Here is a 20,774-nt window from a genome sequence, read left to right as displayed (position 1 = left end):
CAACCTAGTCATTGATCATTACACAGCACACACAAATGCACACTGGAAAGTCTCTTAATGGACTAGGAAGAGTTACTGAAATACCATTATAAAGACTTGATCCAAACCAAATTTCATTTTAACTCCAGATTGAGCAACTCTGACAATCTATACACACGTGCTTGTATCTCTCCTGTTTAATTTGTTTGAATCATTTTTTCAGCTATGAAACTCATAAAATAGCCTTTGAGCAATCACTCTCTCTCAGCCTACCTACCTGACAGAGTTCTTACATTCTAGAACATTTCTCTGACACTTGTATAAACTTTTTGGTCCTTGGAAGCATTCTGTCAACAATCAAATGAAAGTTAAGCCAGAGTCAATTTAAAGCCAGCAGGTCAGCATTTACTAAACAATAGGCTGATGTGATTCTATGCATAGCTAAGCCTTAGGTGGTGTGACACTTAAAATAAGAACAGAATAAAATGCTGAAGTGGCTGCTGTCAGAAACCGAAGAATGTTTTATTCTTTTTCTCAGGGGATCTCTTCTTAGGTTTTATAAGATCTAGAATATCTTCTAGGCTTGCTATAAATTCAGTGCTAATTCTCCTAACAAATCACCCTGTTTTCCTAAAAATCAGAAGGAGTCTGGTAACACCTTTTCAGGCTAATAAACAAGACATAAGCTTTTGTGAAAAGCATCAGATGGATGGAGTGGTTAAACTGATGTAGGAGTTAAAATCATTCAGGCATCTGATGAAGTGAGCTACAGCTCACAAAAGCTTATGTCTTTTAATAACATTCGTTTGTCTGAAAAAATGCTACCTGACTCCTCCTGATTTCTGCCTACCATAGTCAAAACAGGACTTTCCTAGGTTCTTCAGGACCTCCTTTTTTTCCTTGATGTTCTGTTCTTTTTCTGCTCTGACTTCACCTGTCCTTTACTTACCTGTAAAAAGTAGAGTCACCGTCAAGATGAAGACAAGGTTTCCTTTGAAGGACACACTACCCAAACTGATCTTCATTCTTCTGGCTTGTGCAAATTTGACACCCTGCTGCTTTATGATTCTCAAGTCAGGCTCCCATGTGGAACCCAACTGCTCCAGATACTCTCAAGAGGCAGCTTATATCTTTGCTGTTGGGATACAGGGCTGGATTTCCCAGATTTTCTAGGGAGTGGTATCTTGCTATCACCTGCAAGGGAGTGCCACTCTTGACTGTTTCAACAGAGCAGATCCAACCTTTAGGAAACATCCTCCTACTGGGAATTTGGCAAGACAAGCTGGAATGATGAAAGGACTGGAACCAATCGCCTTTCTTTCTCAGCAGAAGGTATGGAATTACAGGACAGCAACACTCATTGTGCTAAATTTACCACAACCTCCACGCCTCTCCCTCACCTTTCCTCTAATGTTAGCCTTTATATCCTGCTTCCCAAAGCTGTGGATTAGCACTAAAACTTCTTTCGCGTTGGGGATTTATGGAATTTTAAATTGCTGAGCTGTGAAAGGATGTAACTGGGTTGAATTTCAAGACTTTTGAGGGTGGAGAAAATGAGGGATAAGACACCTTATTACTATGCAATTTTTCATAGCTTTAAACTAGAGCTGGGGTGGATAACCTGTAGCCCCAAACCTCTTTTTTCTACTGATTGCAGAGCTAAAATGACAGATCATCAAATGAGAGATGCAAGGTTTCCTGCTGATGTTCAAACACAAAGCCAGAAAAAGTGTGAGTTTTCATGTGTTTCACATACTTTTTTTAAACTTCCTACAACAGAAGCAAAAAAAGATCCACAGAAATCCATCCTTCATCCATTATAGCAGCCCCCACCACAGCCCTTGGCTGTTCTGCCAAAAAGTGTGTGCTCATGTGGTGAAAAACTACCTATTACTACTATAAATTCCATCAGAGCTACTGATGAAAGTGGTCTGAGATTCATTCAATCCTGGCAGAGTTTGTCAGATTTCCTTCTCCTGTATAAGAATGAGGCATGAGTGTTGGAAGGGTGAATGTTTGTAGAAGATCAGGTGTGCAATATGCTTTTCAGGTATTGTCTCCACAGTTCTCACAGCTGCCCCATGTATTGGGGATATGGAGGTGCAACCAAGCCTTCCTGAAGGCATTTCCTCCAGCTGTCAGGCAAATAAAGAGTTAACTTTGGGGAGACAGGCCTTTAAGAGAATAAAATAGGGAAAGGAAAAGAAACTGAGATAAATGATATGGAGAGAGAACTAAAGAGAAAAACATTGGCCTCTTCTGTGAAAAAATAAAACTACCAATCTGTAAATAAGCATGGAACTGATACAACAGAAATAGCTTAAATCCATACTAATGGTTCACATGACTTTATTGTCAAATAAATGGTCAACTCTAAATAAATTAAAAACAGTGTGTGATAACCCTCTGCCCCCATTCTAAAATCCTAGATTACTAATAGAAGGACCAGTAAAAATAAAGGCAGCCTCAGCATAAGAACTCCATGTTTATTTATTTAATAATTGTCTCTATTATTATTGACTCCTGGTGGTTTAAATGCAATGAAAAAAAATTAAAAATCCAGAAAAATAAAAGCATTGTTCAATACAGATTATAACAACATGCATCCATAGGCACCAAGCTTAATGCAGTAGCAGCAACTACTACGTAAGCATAACAGCCCCTATGCAAGAGCTCCATCTTTACATCTTTCCAGAAGGATTCCAGAGCAGGTGCCACCAAACTGAAGGCCACCACAGAAAAATGTTTCTAGGGCCCCAACTCCTCTGATGTCCTGTATGTGGGAATGTTGAGCACCTCTACCCAGGATAAGTGTATAGAACAGACTGGTTCCATCTCAAGGAGGCAATTCCAAAAACATTGGGGAGGCAAGCCATGTAGGACTTCAAGAGTTAAACTAGCATTTTGAATAGTACTTGAAAGCCTATTGGAAACCTATGTAGTTCCCACAACTACAGGCTTGCTGTGGTTGTAGCAGCTTTCGCCCACTGCCATATGGTTACTACATTTTGCACCCATTATAGCTTCTGAGTCATCCTCAAAGGCAACTCCTTATAAAAGCACTTGAGCTGTTGGGTTTATATTATTATGGTTGGCCGCACAGTCAGCCAGATGTTTTGACTGGATTTGGCATTTTTATCTACCTATCAAGTCCTTCCCAAGGACCTGGGATAGGCAGATGTTGTTGTTTGATGGTGTTAAAGGTATCGTTGCAGGATGGAAGCTGTCCCAAGTAAACCTGCCTTTTGCAATTGACTGACAGTGATTTTGTCAGTGCTGATGGTGTTCAAGTGGTACTCCAGATGTTTTGAGATTGCACCCAGGGCATCTATTACAATTGGTACTGTCTTTGCCTTTTTTTGCCATAGTCGTTCTACTTCTGTTTGCAGGTCTTTATATTTTGTGATTTTTCTCCAGTTCTTTCTCTTCTCTTCTGCTGTCTCCAGGTATTACAATGTCCACTATCCAGACTGTTTTGTTTTTCTTATCAACAATTGTTAAGTCTGGGGTGTTGTGTGGCAGGTGCTTGTCTGTTTGAATTCTAAAGTCCCAGAGCACTAAATTTAGCTTCTTCATTTTCTATTACTTTGTTTTGTGGTCCCACCAGTTCTTGCTTGCAGGCAAACGGTATTTCTTGCAGATACTCCAATGCACCATTGTTGCTACTTTGTCATGCCGTTGTTTGTAGTCAGTCTGTGCAATCTTCTTGCAGCAGCTGACTAGCTGGTCCACTGTTTCTTCAGCTTCTCTGCAGAGGTGGCATTTGCTGTCTGTTTCTGTCTTCTCCATTCTGGCTTTGTATGCATTTGTTCTTAAGGCTTGGTCTTGTACAGCCAGAATTAGCCCCTCCATCTGTTTCTTCAACTTTCCTGCTCTTAGCCATTGCCAGGTCTTGTTGTTATCTGCTTTGCCTGCTAGTTTGTGTGTGCGTGTGTGTGTGCGTGTGTGTGTGTACTGGCCATGTAATACTTTGCCTTTCTGTGTCTCATTTCTATTCTTCATTTGGTCCTTCTTATAGGCCAGTTTGGTTTCTCTGGTATTCAGTAAGCCTTCATGGTATACTAGTTTCAGTGAATCTTCTTCATTGTCCAGATATTCTTCCACTCCCTTTTTTCTTCACCCACCTGGTGTATTTGCAACATTCCACGCCCACCTATGCTCCTTGGTAAGTAGAGTCTGTCAACATCGCTGCATGGATGAAGGACATGATTCATTGTCATTTTTTTTCTGGTCTTCCTATCCAGGGCTTTTAGTTCAGCTCGAGTCCAGTCCACTATTCCAGCCAGGCAGCATGCAAGTTTAATAAATTTTATCAATTATTATTATTTTGGAGTAGTGGGTGCAAGATTTCACATTATATTTATGTATCTCCAAAATAACATTTAGAAGACATTAAACCACTTCTGATCATTTAAACCTGGTTTCATACATACCCTAACAACCAGGACTTCTACTTTCAGAGCTTAGCTATGGGGGAGACTACTCTCTGGGGATTATTTATAGAGGAAAAAAAATGGGTAAAGAAAAGTGTAAGCATGCTCCCTCATTCCAACTCTCCTTTAAAAGTACCCTCAGAATCCCTCCAACTGGGCTATGTAAGGAACCTGAGCTGGGAGCTTTTGGGAGTGCCTAAGAATACCTAATTTTGGCTCTCAGTCATCACAGTGGGATTGAAGAGCCTGTGATCCTCCAGATATCCCTAAATTGCAATTCCAGGGGATCCTAACCAGCATTGCCAAGACCAAAAGATGCTGCACTACAAGTTTCTCATCCCTAAACTGTACTTTGTGTCCTGCCTAATATCCACAGGAATAGGCCTAGCATATCTGGGCTGCAGAAAGTAGAGAATCACTAGATGGCAGCAAAGACATTAAGAGCTCTAACTCTTTGCTGCCATCTATAGGTCATCTGCTGTCAGGCCCAGTGCAAGAACAACAGGGAAACAATGGCTGGTGTGGGTCTTCCGGGCTGTGTGGCCGTGTTCTGGAAGTTTTGTTTCCTAACGTTTCGCCAGCACCTGTTTCCTAACGTTTCAGGGCACAGAGAGAACTGCTCCTGTCTGTGCTCCTGCACTCTGAAGATGCCGGTCACAGGTGCTGGCGAAACATTAGGAAACAAAACTTCCAGAACACGGCCACACAGCCCGGAAGACCCACACCAGCCATCGTATGCCGGCCGTGAAAGCCTTCGACAATAAAACAGGGAAACAGTTCAGCCGAGTTCAGTTCCTTTATTGCTTACATCAAATAGACAGAATCTTGCCAGACTATATCTGCACTACTGCAAATAGTGGATATACCCTGGGAGATTCTAGGGAGTGGCTATTATAAGCCTCTTACACTTCCCACACTCCTGCTCTGGACTGTGTTGTCTCTTGTCTCTTTGCCTTTCTCGGAATGCGCCCCCTCCTTCCTGAGAACCTTGCTCTCTTCTGCAATCCACCACATCTGCAGCCCAGATATTGATGATGACACTGAAGGAGGTGGGCCTCCTGGTGTGTGTATGAATGTATATTTTTGTGCGGGTTCAGGTACGTGTGAATGCCCTTAAGGATTTCAGAGATTTAAGCTACAAATTTTCCCTTTAATCTTTCCTCCAAAATAGGAAAAGCTGTACTTTAAAAAAAAGTTTATTTTTCCTTCAAACCTTTCTCCAAATCCCACAATGCAAAAAAAGAAAAAAAGGAAAAAAAAAGTCCAGAAAAATTTAGGGTCACCTACTCTGTGAACTTCTGGAGTCAAAAATCAAAAGTTTCATGTGGTCTCAGGCTGCTTACCTCAACACTTCTAGTTTGCCTTCTAGGGAAACTTTTCATAATAGATGGCCTTCTGTGTGGTCCATTATCCATCTAACCCAGGCCATTTCCCCACTAGCACTTACCATCTTCTAGCATCACTCCAACATCTTTGAGGCAATAAGAAGCCTCTCCTCCTTACTGCTGCTGGGAGATGGTAGGTGACACCCTAAATCACTAGTGGCATGGCACTCTAATCTGTTTCACTAGCCTCTTACAGAAGAAGCAATATGGGTGCAGAAAGTATTTTCTTTTTGTAGGCATGGTTCTCAAGAAACCAAAGATCCTGGAATGGCCTTTTTAAAAAAGGAACTTTGCTATCCAAAGATCATCTTCATCATTTTCCCATCTGTCCAACTTCTCCAAAGAGATAACCTTTCAAACACCTTTGGCTTCTGGTGTTCTTCCTTCATTCTTTTTCATCCTTGTCCTCTTAAGCCCGGGGAGAAGAACCTGCATGTTCCTGTAATGAGGTTTAATCAGATCTGGCTGGGCACTGATGGGATATTGCCTGTAGGGCTTGGTAGATTTGCTGAAAGACTTTGAATCCACCCCTTCGCTACCATTGTAAACTAATTAGACTGGAAATTTATAGGTAGAGTTATTTGTAGCCTAGCTCAGCATCCCCCAGCTTCCCACCCCTTTCTGGGGTTGCTCTGTCAATACAGCTGGGAGGACACCCAGCTGAGAAAGAAGGAACTCATTTATTTTAGCCATTGGTAAATAGTTCTAATTGTTACTGAAATAAAGTTTACTAAATTAAGAGGTGGATAGGTTGGTGCACACAATAGATATTTAGTGGCAAATGAACTAGCTATAACCAAATGAGCAAGCCAAAGAAAAATCAGCTTTATATATACAGTAGCTGGATGGCATTCATCTGAATGTCAGCGTGGTTCCCTGAAGCTGCTCCTGAGACTTTAAGAGAAGATATCAGCAGGGGAACAAGAGTTTTTAAAATACAATTTTAAAAAAGGTTCTCTACTCATTTTCATAGGCACAGAGTTTTTCTAGTCAGTCATCAGCTGAGATAATGTAGCATTCCTTGTGAAAGTAGAATCAAAACATACATCCATAACGTGAGGTCATGCATCCATAGTAGGGGACTTTTTATTTTCTTCCCAAGACCTGCATGCTCTGAAACATGCTCTGTCAGAGACTACATGTCAAAAATGATAGGCAGGGCCAACCCCAGACTTGTTTGGGGCCAATGCCAAAAAGTATTACACCAACCTTTTTAGTTGTCTCTTTCTTTCCACTGTCTCATCCTGTCACAGGAAAGGGACATAAATCCATCCTGTCACATACAGTAGTCAAAGAATCCAAAGACGGCGTTACAAGAACACACATTCAATAGTAGAACAATTGCTTTATTTGCTTGTTTGCTGGGCTTGTATGCTGCTGACAACTCTGAATGGGGGTACATATCTGATATCTGCATATCAGGTTGAAACAAAAACAAAATTACCATATGGAAATCAAAGCCCATTGACGTAAATAAACACTGGGAACGTGGATCACATTAGACAAATACTCCATAGCCAGAGGGAACAATGTTGCGGGCATGTGCCAGGTGCCCTCCCTTAAATGTTGGCACCTGATGTGACCTCAGAGGCACACCTCCTCAGGGACTGTCCCAGCCCTTTGGAACAGCCTCCCTCCTGAGAAGCGAGGGATCCCTACCCTTTTAGCCTTCTGGAGGGCTGTGAAGACCTGGCTCTTCCCCTACACATTAAGCTAGGATGGGGGCTGAGCTGCAAGGATGGTTGGTCTGGCACCTGGGGGGGAAGGGCACTTTTGTTTTTAGCTATGTTTTTATGGATTGTGGTGAGCCACCTAGAATCATCATAGGAGATAGGTGGCCTTATAAGTCCTGTAAGTAAGCCAGCAAGCCAGCAAATAACTCAGTAAGTAAGTTAGGCATCCCAACCCAAGGGCTGCTGGAACAGCCAAGTTTTAATGGCCTTCCTAAAAAAACCAACAGGGTAAGATTTCTGGGTGAATACTGTTCCAGAGAAGGCAGGGATGGGTAGCCATTGAGAAGGCTCACTTACATGATCCTGCAGATGGTATTCCCTGGAAGGGGTGATAGTCAGAGAACAGACTGATCGTGCAGTCTTATTGGACAGGCAGATACAGTTGGGGACACTGGTCCCAAAGATACCCAGCTCCTGAGCCATTTAAGACTTTGGTAAAAGTTCTACACTAACAGTCAAGATACAAAGGGTAGAACAGTAAGGTATGGTCAGATCCAGGCAGGATTTCTAGGTAACGCTTGATAGCAAGACACAGAATGAGCTGGAGCAACCTAAGCTGCTTTTCTCCCATGATGCTCCTGAAGCCAACTTCAAAAACTCCAGTACAGATTGCAGTGGTTTTGCAGTGGGGTTGGGTTGGTGCTCAGTCTGGACCACAGTCACCCTGACTTCTTTTTTCTCTGCTTCTTGCCCTTCCCAGTTGGGCAGGGAAGGCAAGCCTCACTGGCACTGAGTGGGTCTCCCAGTGCCTGCCTTTTCCTCACTAGACCCTCTCCTTTTCCTTTGCTTTCTCAGATATCTGCACACCTGAATGCCTTTAGACCAGTGTTTCTCAACGTTGGCAACTTTAAGATTTCTGGGAGTTGAACTCCAGACATCTTAAAGTTGCCAACGTTGAGAAACATTGCTCTAGACACCTTTCCCAGATTCTCTCCTTCAACACTACTGTAAACCCTTTCTTTCTCCCCCCCCCCTTTATTGTACCACAGTTGCTTTGATATTGTAATAAGGCAAAGGGAACAGGTTCCTTCATTCCTGCGTTCCGCTGTAGGTCCTTGCAAACTTTGTAGGGAGAAGGGAGTATTAAAGCACAGTGGCATTCACTGAAACTTTGTAGCTACATTCCTAATATACCTACCTTGCAACTTATGAAGAAAGAACTATTTCAAGAAGGAAGTGTTATGTTGTCATTGTTTCTGACTGAGCGGCACTTTCTCTTCTTGCTGATACACTGATTCTTAATCCTGTTCCTTTCTAGGGAGGGGTGAGAACTACTGTAAGTGTCAGCACATGAAATCTTTCTAAATTCCTGGAAAACTAGTCCCATCACAGGCTTTTTGGGATAGGCCAGAAAAGGCACACTTTGGGAACTGGTAGGGCACATTTGGAATGTTTAATGCACATTAAGAGAGAAACTTTGGCGCAATATGGTTCACGGGGTCACGAAGAGTCGGACACGACTTAACGACTAAACAACAACAAGAGAGAAACTTAGAGTAACTCTGTTTCTCTTCGTTTCACTGCGATCCTCTGCAATTACTATCCCGAATTCCCAGTGTTTTTGTTTGTTCTTGGAACATCCAGAAGGGATGCTAGGGTATTTTTGATTTACGTTTGCAAAATTCTTAGGCAGTAAGTCCTCAAAGGAATCAGAATGCTGCCATTGGGACAATCTATTTGTTCTTTTATTCTGCCTCCACCAGAGTTTCAAATCCCAAATGCATTGGGTTTTAAAGGAAGCAAGAACAGAAAACAACTTATAAAGCAGAAGTACGCACTCTGAATCCCTGCAAAAGTTGGGCGAGCCCTCTCAATCTCTCCCACAGTGGTCTTAATGTAACACAAAGGAGAATCTGTTAAATACAGGGACGTGGGAGCACTGTCACAACGTGTGACAGCACCTGACTGATTTCGAAAAACGAGGCAGGGTCAGGCCTGATTACTACTGGATGGAAGATCACCAGGAATTCCCAGGGCTGGAAACTAGACTGGGAAGTCAAAAATATATTCTGGAAAAATGAAATGGTGATACCCATACTGTTGCCCCCCGCAAAAAAACAATGTGGGTGAATCTATAGTCACCAGGAATTGAGTTGAGCTTGATGTGAAGGCATATTTTGCCATTTTTAATCACATTACCTGTATTTAGTTAGTTAGTTAGTTAGCCTTGGCCCTTCTATTCCTTTTTTCCTGCCTCCACCTACTTTTTGAAGTGCACCTCCAGCATACCACATAGGGCAAAGTGTCACCCACAACCTTAAAAATGTTGCATATATCACTATTAGACAAGGATACAACAAGCAAGCTTCTCAATGCCCATATAGATTAGGCTCCCTGGGCCCTTTGATTATCTAATGAATGAATTTGTTAGGGCATCCTAGCTGTTCATTAGTAGTAAGCGGGTATACCTTAGCGGGAAGATTGGCAATTCTTGTTCTCTTGGTCTGATTCTTGCTTTGAACTCCAGGGCCCCAAAGCTATTGTGAAAAATAACAGGGAAGCAATACTTAAAAGGTAAAGAATGTCTATAAATACTGTACATCATGATGTATATTGATTTCATAGGGTTTGTGTCATTTTTACTTCTGTTTTAGTTCAATGGGGGGTGTTGTAATTTTTTTTATTAGTATAAGAATGGCTGTCCACAGAAGGTACAAAAATGGGTAAATGGCAACACATGGGTACAGGGCTATCTGGGGGGGGGTCAAAAAAGTCAGATTGGCAGGTGTGACCATCTGATTGAAAAGCAAGCACTTTGGACATTCCATGCAAATCTACCAAAAAGAGTTTGATGGGAAAGAATGGTGGCTGTATGGAAGTGCCCTGGATGTGCTAATGCAGGGTTCCTCAACCCTGGCAACCTTGCTGACTGGGGAATTCTGGAAGTTGAAGTCCACCCGTCTTAAAGTTGCCAAGGTTGAGGAACCCTGTGCTACAAAGAACAATGGGTCCTCTTTGTCCTAACAATGCAGAAGCATGGATAGTTTGTTAGCATGTGCCACACATTTGGCGCCTCCCACATTTTCCACATTCCTCTCATTGGATATTCTGGTTATGCTACTGGAAAGCTGGTCTGGGAACTTATCAGTCTGTCCTCCAAATATTCTTAGACGCCCTCCTCAGTCATTGTTCTTATTAGCAGATTCAGGGCGCTCCCATGCAGCCACCATTCTTTCCCTAGTTGGCTCTTTTCAGAGGATGCCCTTGACTTTCTGAGCTGAAACTCCCAATGTGGAAACACTCAGGAAGTCCAAAGCTTCTTCACTGGCCTATTGCTGATGTCCCACAGTTTTCGGCATCAGAAGCAAATCAGGCACTGGAGGAGTAAATTTATTACTATCCTCTGTCTAGCCCTTCAACCCATTCCTCAGAGGTTCCAAATATTAGAAACTTTCATTTCCATTTTGCACATGTAATTGGTATCTCTATGTATGGCAACCCTAAGATATCTCTTATTTGGATAACCTTCTAGCACAGTCCTAAAAACTGTGGTGGTATCTTTGGACATGTTTTGTTTCATTTCTTCTTATTTGCTGCCGAGAGGACATACGTTCTTTGCTAGTCATTTCACCTGTTTCTTCAACTGCATTTATGTGTGGTTCATTCTGACATTTTTTAAAGGATCATTGTTGGAAGTCAGCTCTGAGGGGTTTTTCGAGACAGAGCAACACAAGTATTACCAAGAGTTGTAGGAAAGATGCCCAAGGAAGCTCAAAATGCAGAAACTGATAGAAAGATGCCTTTATCCTAATACTCTTCTTCCTAGTATCTGGTCATCAAAATTTGGAAAACCATGAGGTCATCAATTCATTTGTATCACAATTCAACTGGGTTTTTCTTATAACCAGAGCAAGTCTCACATTTTTCGATTAGTACCAAGTACTTTTGTATGGGGCATATTTATTTCTTAACGTTTTTTTTTTTAATACTTGAAGGAAGATTTTCTCAGTGCATCCTTCACTCTTATTATCACTTAATGGAACATGATGGCAAGTTTCCAAGATTCATTTTGTCATGGTATTTGTGATAAGCAATTTTTGCAAAGTTATGACTCTTTTGTGTTAATATGTTAATTTGGTCCATTCGTTTTTTCTCGTTGAATCCTGTTGAAGTTTTGTGAACTCTCACACTTACAGTTAAATGCATCTAAACAGTTCTAAAGAAAATATTATATAGTAATCTGAATTGACAAGTACATCACAGTTTTCTTTGCAGCCTTTGCAGCTTCTCTATTATATAACTTTGTATATTTCTCATTTTTAAAATTCCTTAAGCAACTTTACACTGCATGTCATATGTACAAGATAATTTGTTTATTCAGATACAGTATTTGGAAATCTGTAATCTGATTTGTGAACAATCAAACCATACAATTTCAGCAATAAAACTGAAAATGATAAAATCCCAGAAGGTGAAGGGATGGACCTTCATAATAGAAAGAACCACTCCAATGCCTATGGGAAACCCATAAGGAGGAGAGTAAATCAATAAAACGACTTTATTCAAGTTCTCCTAAAATAAAAGCATCCAGTAAAAAAATGCACACTCTCTTTAAATTACTTGCCCACAGCTAGAAAAGTCTGACATTTTTTAAATCTGTAAAGTTGAAACCAAATGTCTCTCTCTGGGGATGTTATGATTCAAGCCAAATATTATTCAGTAGGAAAAGGGTTTTTTTTTCCTTGTGTTCATGCAACGCATACACACACCACAGGGTGAAATGCTTGTTTTCGACATGCCTTCTCCCCGGGAATTCTGCACTGGAATTTTAACAGCAATCTCATTTCCTGATTTCTTTGTATCTTCCCATCAAACTACAGTTCCCATGTTTCTTTGAGAGATACTGTGAGTGAAATGGCAAGGCAAAGCTAACATACTATACTAAAAGTGTCAATTGGCCAATCCAATTTATTACGTATGAATGGAGATACCATTACCAGCACAAGGTCACTTGTAAGAGCATGGGATAGTGGGTAAAATAACAGTCATGGCACAATCAATTGTTAGAAGGTTGGGACATGTAGACATTTTACAATGTACGCTTTCCTGAAATTAGGCCAAAATGAGTTCAGTGGTTGAACCTTATCATCTCTTCAGACTTAAATTAAAGCAGGAAAATGACTCAAGGATTATGTGGAAAAAGAATGTGCAGGTTCAGCTGGCTACAGGGAAAGTAGAACAGAGCCAAGGAGCATGGATGTACATTTTAGAAATGGAAGGATAATCTCCTACTTCTCTGATGCCTGCAGTTTCAGATTGCTGTTGCATGTTGATTGGTACACTCAGCTGTGCCACTGAAGACAGTACCATTATATCATTTTTGGAATAACCAGTAGTTACAGTTTAGTGGGTAAGAATCTTCTGACACAATAAATCTAAAACAGGAGGAAGAGAAAAAAATATTAAAGAGAGCTCTGGGGAGAGTCACCGTTTTAAATCAGGGCTGTAAAATCTCAGGAGCTGCTGCACTTTACTTGAGTGGCCAAGGGACATGCTCTCCAAAGTGCTAAGACCGAAAAATAGGCAGGGCTAGAACAAAATATAAATTTAACTCACAATCATTCACTCTACTTTTCTCCAAACAAAACCTCAGTCTAGGATACATTAATTTTCAGATCCATATTCCTTGTTGCATTATATAATCTAACATTTACTAGAAATCATTTGCATTCTCATCCACAACACAGCACTATCTACATTAAAAAAAAAAACAACCTACTCATACATTCACATCCCCAACCAGTACACTTCAAACATCACAACAAGTATTCCTTATACATTTATCCATAAATACATTAAACAACCAAGGGGCAATCTCATATCTTTGTCTTACTCTCTTGCTCAGTTTTGAACCATTTGCAAAACTTTCCATTTCATAGAATCATACAGTGTAAGTTTTGGAAATGACCTTGGAGATCATCTAGTCAAATCTCCAGCCCAGTCTAGCATCCCTGACAGATGGACATCCAGCCTCCTGAGGCAATTCCATTATTGAACAGCTCTAAATACTAGAAAGTTTCTCCAGATGTTCGACTGAGATCTACTTCTTTGTAATTTAAACCCACTGTTCCTTGTTCTGTCTTCTGGAACCCATCTCTTGCATGACTACCCTTCTGATATTTGAAAGTACAGTAGCTATTGTGACTCCCTAATACCTCCAATCATTCTTCATAGGTCTTTCCTTCTAAACACCTTATCATTTTGGCTGTGCTCCTCTGGGCACGCTTCAGTTTCTTGATGAGTTTCCTAAATATGGTATCTAGGACTGGATACAATGTTCTAGGTGTGGTCTGCCAAACACAGAACAGAGAGTACAATAATGTCTCTTGATTTTGACATTGTACTTCTGCTGATGCAGCCTAGGATTTATTCTCACACATGCTTTACTTCCATCATATGATATATCACTCTTATTGCATTCACTAATGAATCTTCAACTCTATTCTTGGTAAAACCTTCCATAATTCAAGCCTATCCCACTTTCAGCAATATAAACTAAACTTTCTCACATTCATATATATTTCAATAACCTGATGAAGAGCAAAAACTAACAAACCAAATAATCTCTCTCTCTCTCACACACACACACAATCTCTGTGTATGAGTAACTGAAAGACAGAAATGAAAGGATTATGAATGTGAATTGCATTTGTACTGGTTAGACTAATCTTGCACCTAGTTATTCCACACTAAGCACATGTAAGAAAGCAAAAGCCATCCCAAGCAATTCATTTTGAAGGAGAAAACAATTTTATATTAGGATTCATTTGTATTTCAAACTTTAAAGTTCAGGGAAGAAATTATCAGCAGAGGTCTCCTAACATTATGTATCAAAGGTTATTGTGCAATTATTCCATCCATTTTTCCATAATGGATGTTTTGTACAAAGAAAAAAGGATACACATGAAGGCTTATAGGTAAAAATGAAGTAAATCAGAGGCTGATTATGGAAACTCATATTTAAAATAACCATTACCTTGAAAATTATCTCAGACAAATTTTCCTATCCAACTTTGCCCACAAAATTTAAGCTGAACTCTTACATGATCTTAAAAGTTAATACCAGAGCTTCATAAGGGCTTCTGAAGAATTATCTTAAACTTGAAAGGAGATATGAAGAAGCACTTACAGCTTTTTCAATAACCAAGTATTATTTATCCACTTTTTTTGTTGTACTGTACACTTATTGTATGTAAATTCATGTAAATTGCTTAGTCTGGCCTTGCTTTATCTGAAAAGTTGCGTATAAATACATTAAATAAATGCTTAATGGTTTATATTGCTTTTGTGCAGTGTAATAATAATTGTCATTATGCAATACTATAAAGTATTATTTAGTGGGTCATTATAAGATTCTAATCTGAAACTGGAAACAAAATTCAAGAATCCCAACTCCCACATTATTCCTAGTTTATTTTATCTTATTTTTCTTTTCAAATGGAGAGCTGTATCAAGTGTACCAGAGATTATTAGATAAATCCCACGTGATTCTGTTTTACTCAGTTGCATGATATGCAGTATCAAAGATTAATCTATTTAATAACACAATATGTGGCTACAACTCATACATAATCTTTTTATTTACTATATTTATTCCCTGGGTTTCTCTCCTACATTGACTGATACACCTATGTATACTACAATCATATGTCCTGAGTGTAGGCTGATATACAGAAGATGCATAGCAGATTGAATCAAAGCTTGGGGCAAGCCAAATGGGCTTAGGCATGTGATACAAAACACATTTCCTGCTTGTCCATCTTCTTATGCCACCTTCAGAAGATATATAATAATGGGAGAGGTGTTTCATCACAAAGGTATTCTATTAAGCAGAGTGTTCTCTTATCAAGTATTCTCCATTCTCCAGAGATCATTGTACTGTTTCTTGGCAATGGTAGTGGAGGACCAGCCAAATAGCTCTCTAAAGAGAGGAAGGTGTCTCTACATAAATATTTTATCCATCCTTGGATATCCTGGGTCACAATGACTTCAAATTATCTGCCTGGAAATACCTATCTTCAACAAAGGTTTGAATGTGCTGCTTCGATTCATATTTCTATTTCTGTGTTGCTTGTTTTTGATAGGTCACAATTTTTGCATCAAATTACTTCTCAAATCCCACTAGGAACAACACATGGCCAAATTAATCTTTCATTGACCTAAAACATGCCTTCCCCCGCCATGGTTTATTGAGCAATTATAATCAAAGGCCTATCTGAAACAATAAGCTTGGGATAGGGGAAAAAAATGGCAGAAAGAAACAATATATTTTGGCAACAAGAAGAATGGTAAGCAGATTAAGAGATAGAAAGAATAGGTTAAAATATTATACCCAAGTATCAAGGAGGACAGAGAAGGGCGTGGCGTAGGGAGAGGGTGTTGTACAATACAAGGATGAAGCTTGTCATTGACCATTCATCAACTGAAATTTTAAGTTTAAATTTCCATACTGTAAATATGGTCATTTTGTACTGTAATGTTTAGAGTAGGATAAATATCCCTCTACTGAGCAGCCAGAGATCATTTTGTAAGCTGAAGCTTATGTAGAAATTCATTGTTTGTTTCTTTAATAAACACAATAGCACAATAGTAGATTGGATGAACCATAATTTGGACCAGGAAGAAATGAGAACTGGTGAGCTGTTGGTCTGACAAACTGTCATCTGCCCTTCAGAACCATTTTAGTTTCCATGGACATAAGACTAGTTTGTGAGGGTAAACAACATCCAAGCGGATAGGATAAGAAGTCCTCTGCTTTCCTAGACATTTGAAAAAATACAGTTGTTCTTCAAAAGTTTTAAGGCTAGTTAATAAAGAAGCTTGTCTTCTCGGAGCCAGATTTCCATTTTCTTAAAAGAAGCTTTGGCTCCTACTACACCTCCTTAGAATCAGACCTAATTTTTTTAAAAAATAATAGAAACATAGTAACCCCCTTTATTTTTATCTGATTTTAGTATTATGAGAATGCCAAGATCTCTCTCGTGGCCAAAACCCACCAGCACAAGCAAAGAAACAACCCACCAGTGTTAGGAAGGCTGTTTTTATTTAGAGTTGCTACTTTGATATAGTTAAAAAAATTTCTATCAAACAATCCTCAAGTTAGAGATGTTAATTGCCCTACAGCCTCATTTAGTAAATGAGTTTTTTTCCTTATAATCTGCATTTTTCCCCCCAGGGACTTGTGAAATCTGGATTTCACACTGAAACATCTTTTGTGGAGTTAAAAATTCCAATAACTATCTGCCAAGTCATTTGAGGTGAGATTTTCCTCAGCGAAATCGAGAGTAGCATAAAACAGTGTTCCTCAAAGTGTGGTCTGAAGACCCTGGGGGGCCCCCCAAGACCCACTCAGAGGTTCACAAAATAAAAATTATTTGCCAGCTTGTGTTGGAAAATGATACAGTATTAAAATCCTACCAAACAATCATGAGAAGCGTTAGCAGCAGCAAATGCATCCATTTTAATTTTTAATATGGTAAATATTGATAACTATAATCCATACAAGCAGAAACTCTTTTGGGGTCCTTGATAATTTTTAAAAGTGGGAAGGGGTCCTGAGAGAAAAAAGTTTAAGAAACACTGGGATAAAAGAAGTGACACAAAGCTGGAGGGAGGAAGCAGAGAACAGGGAGGACGAATCAGGCATCTCTTGGGAAGGGCCACTTTCTTCTCAAACTTTTCCTCTTTGCCGCCATTTTGTGGTCGTCCGGGTTTGGGCAACTCTCGTTTTTGAATACATTATATACAGTATTTGACGAAAAGTCATAGAAAACGTTGTTTCTGGTGCATTCGGATACCTGAGGGCGAACGAGCGTGAGTTTAAACCCGATGAAAAATCAGTGTCTCATTATTACTTCCACGAAAGAAAAAAAAACACTGCAAAGCCACAAAAGCAAGCAGATTTTAAATTCTAAATTAAAAACGGCTGTGTTGGATTCTTCTTTCCCCCCATCATCAACTGCCCGGAGGGGAATATCTTAGAAATTATCTTGTTTTTAAAATAAAGTGTACGATGTGTTTCATTAACAATTGTTTATATTTCTGGGAAGCCGCTCCGGAATTCCTCCCCCCGAAATAAACGAACTTTCAACCATCAAACGGGGAAAAGGTGAAAAATGGACCACACCACTTCGACCTCCAAAGAGGGCCAATTCACATTATTTTAGTGCTTGTCTATGCTATGCCGATTCCCTCCAAGAAAGAAAATTGCAGAAGAGGCAAAGAGACTACGTTACAGTCTTTTCTCTATCATGCTCGCTTTCTATTGCCTTTTATTTTTAAATTCGTAAACATTCAAAATCGCTCGCTCTCCCTAAGGTGGAATAGTTCGGTCCTCTCGCGACCTCAGCATTCCACCATTAAAACCACGTTGCCGGTAGATGGGCGGGGCTTGCTTTGAAGCGGGGTCTGCAAAGGATATCGGGGGATTTTTCGCTATCTGTGCCTGCAGTTGGCAAACCCTTCCTTTCCCGTCAATTCGCACTTTGCCCCGCCCCCTTTGGTTGGCTCGCGCTGCGGCCGTTGAATAGGCCCCGCCCTCCCTCTTAACTCTCGTGTCTTTGCCCATCCGTTACGTTCTGGTCAGAAAATCAGGAAAGGCAGTAATTGGGGTTTGGGGGTTTCTTTGAGGGTCACCCTAATTCTTCATTGTACCTTTCCTCGCCCAAGGACTGCTCCTTGAGGTGAAAGGTGTTTCTTTTAAAGAAGCAAGGATAATGTTCAGAGTGAAGGCATTGTTTTCTTCCCAGTAGATAGAATAATTGAAACCAAGGGTGGCTTTCATGCATTCATTACACTTAACATTTTAGTTCAAACTTGGCATCCTTTGCTTTTTACTGCTTCCTGCCTTGCTTGGAGTTGGCTCCAGTTTTGCTTTATTGCTCTACAAAGTGTCCTGACTGAATTCAGGATATATTGTATTACACTCAATTTTTATGATTTTGCAGACTGGCTTGATTTGGGGGCATAAAGCAGTTTATAATGCTGCAACATAAAGAGACATTAATGTAAACCAGGCTCAACCCCCAGGATATGGGAAGTAAGAGTCATTGAAAGGAGCTGAACATGCGGAGAGCGTTTCCCACATCCATGAATATTTCCAGGTGGAGGTTCCAGGTAGGCTTGCATTAGCAATGAGGGGCCAGCTGGATGTAACCTCAGCCTTATAAAGGGGACAGGAAGGGAGAATCACACTTGCTTGGCCAACAGTGCAACACAGAACACTATACAACAGCACATCCGATTCGAAATTAAGGCATACAGTAGCATCGTACTCCATTTAGAAAGAAATATTATTAGGTCAGATTGCAATCTATGCTGATGTGAAGCTGTTCAGGCAAACTGATTTATCAAGAGCAGAGTTTTCATAAAAGTAGAAATGTGCAGCCCAATTCCATGAATATTCATGCAGGAATCCCATTGTAATCAGTGGGATATACTTGTGAATATGAATGGTATTGGTGGAGGTTCAAGAGTCCCTGGAATAGGAGTATCCTTTACTCTGAAATATATATGAATAAAGTATAGTGCTGCCCTCTTGGAGATACTAAGATTATAGGAAGGAAGAGGAAAGGAGTTTGAATATCCACACATCTATGTTTCACAATATATGATCTTTAAAATGATTTTGTATTTCCTGTGTCTGTAATTTAAAAGTTGTGTTTTGTTTTATAATATTTAAACTGTGTTCTGATTTTTTTATTTGTTATAACTAACATTAATGCATACACACAAATAGATACTCAAATATATTCTAAGGACCATGCCTCTAATGTCTTTAGGAAGAAGAATAAACCCTTAGCTATGGGATAGTAGTACTACAGAAGTGTTAAAAGTTGAGAATAGATTCCATTACAGAAACCAGGTTTATGAACTAGGATTATTAGATCAAAACACCCTGAATGATGGCTTCTGGGACTACAAGGGTTGTTCCACAGAGCACCAGGGGTAACTGCAGCATTCTGAAATGCACATCTGGGAAAATGATGTCCTTATGCATTGTGGTTTCTCATCTGAAGTAAAATTAAGTCTGAAACTTCGCTTTGCCAGTTGTAAAGGAAGAAGAGAAAGGATATATTGGAAAACTGAATAATAATGAAATAATGGATAAGTTGATGTTTCTATTGTATTCCATTTTGCTGCCAAGTTGGATGCACAAAAAGATAAAAAAATGTGTGTAGCAAAATGGATCAGCACATTCCTATATATGTCTGTCCCAAAGTAAGAACCACTATAATGGGGTTTGTTCGCAAGCAAACATAAATGTATCAAAAGGAATGGTATTACATCAGCGAAAGGTGCAGCCGTAGATGTTAGGCATAGTTGGTTGGCCTTTCAGAGACTCTTAAGGGAAAGAAATGTTTAAATATGTTGCATGGCAATACTAAGCATATTTCCACACCTTTACTCAGTTGAATTCAGTGTGACCCACTGATCACATTCTGGACTGGGTTCCGACCAAAAGCATTGACCAAAACAGGAAGCCTGTTTCAGTACATCAATGTCTGGAGACTGTTTTTATTGGGGATCAGTGATTCATTGACAAATCTATTGATTACGTAACTTTTATTAGTTAAATGTTGCCTACAAAAAATTGGTGTAATGAACTAATACACCAATACAGTAGCTGGCTTACTTTAAAAAAGATAGAAGCATGTGGATAGTAAACACCCTTTTTGAAAATAAATGACCCTATCTTGCAGAATGCTGGCCCCAGTTCCGCCCCCAATACTTGAGGTCTCCAAATATTAATAAGGTGATCTGTTGAAATACGTGTACTGGCAGTAGGTCATCATGGCAACTTAATAGGGCAGCAAAACAAGGACAGAACATCAGTTGGGTGCCACAGCACAGGAGAACAGTGAAAATACAGTACTGCAGGTACAACCCCCAAAGAATGGATTCTAAAGACTTAATCATAACTAGGGATGAAAGGAGTGTAAAGAGCATTCTCATGAACAATGTAAAACAACACAGCACAATGTGTACTCAAAAGAATCCCTATAAACTGGTGCCAAAACTCCAACATATCTTATGTTGGAAAAATAAATTGTCCTTGCATACCACACCTATATCAAGAAAGTTCACTATCATGAGAAATTTTTAATAATAGTTCATTATGGCTTATGTTAATGGTGACATAAGTAGAATTTGCCTCTGTTAGCAAAATTCAAAATTCATCTCAAACCAAATATATACAATAGAATATTTCATATAATTAAGTAAACCAGAAAGGCTTGTTTACT

This window comes from Python bivittatus, unplaced genomic scaffold, assembly GCF_059951505.1.
Source record: "Python bivittatus isolate LINGU-HERP-01145 unplaced genomic scaffold, Pbiv_v1 ctg000080_np1212, whole genome shotgun sequence".
NCBI lineage: Eukaryota > Metazoa > Chordata > Lepidosauria > Squamata > Pythonidae > Python > Python bivittatus.
The sequence above is the reverse complement of the archived record's forward strand: the minus strand, read 5'-3'. Positions refer to the sequence as shown.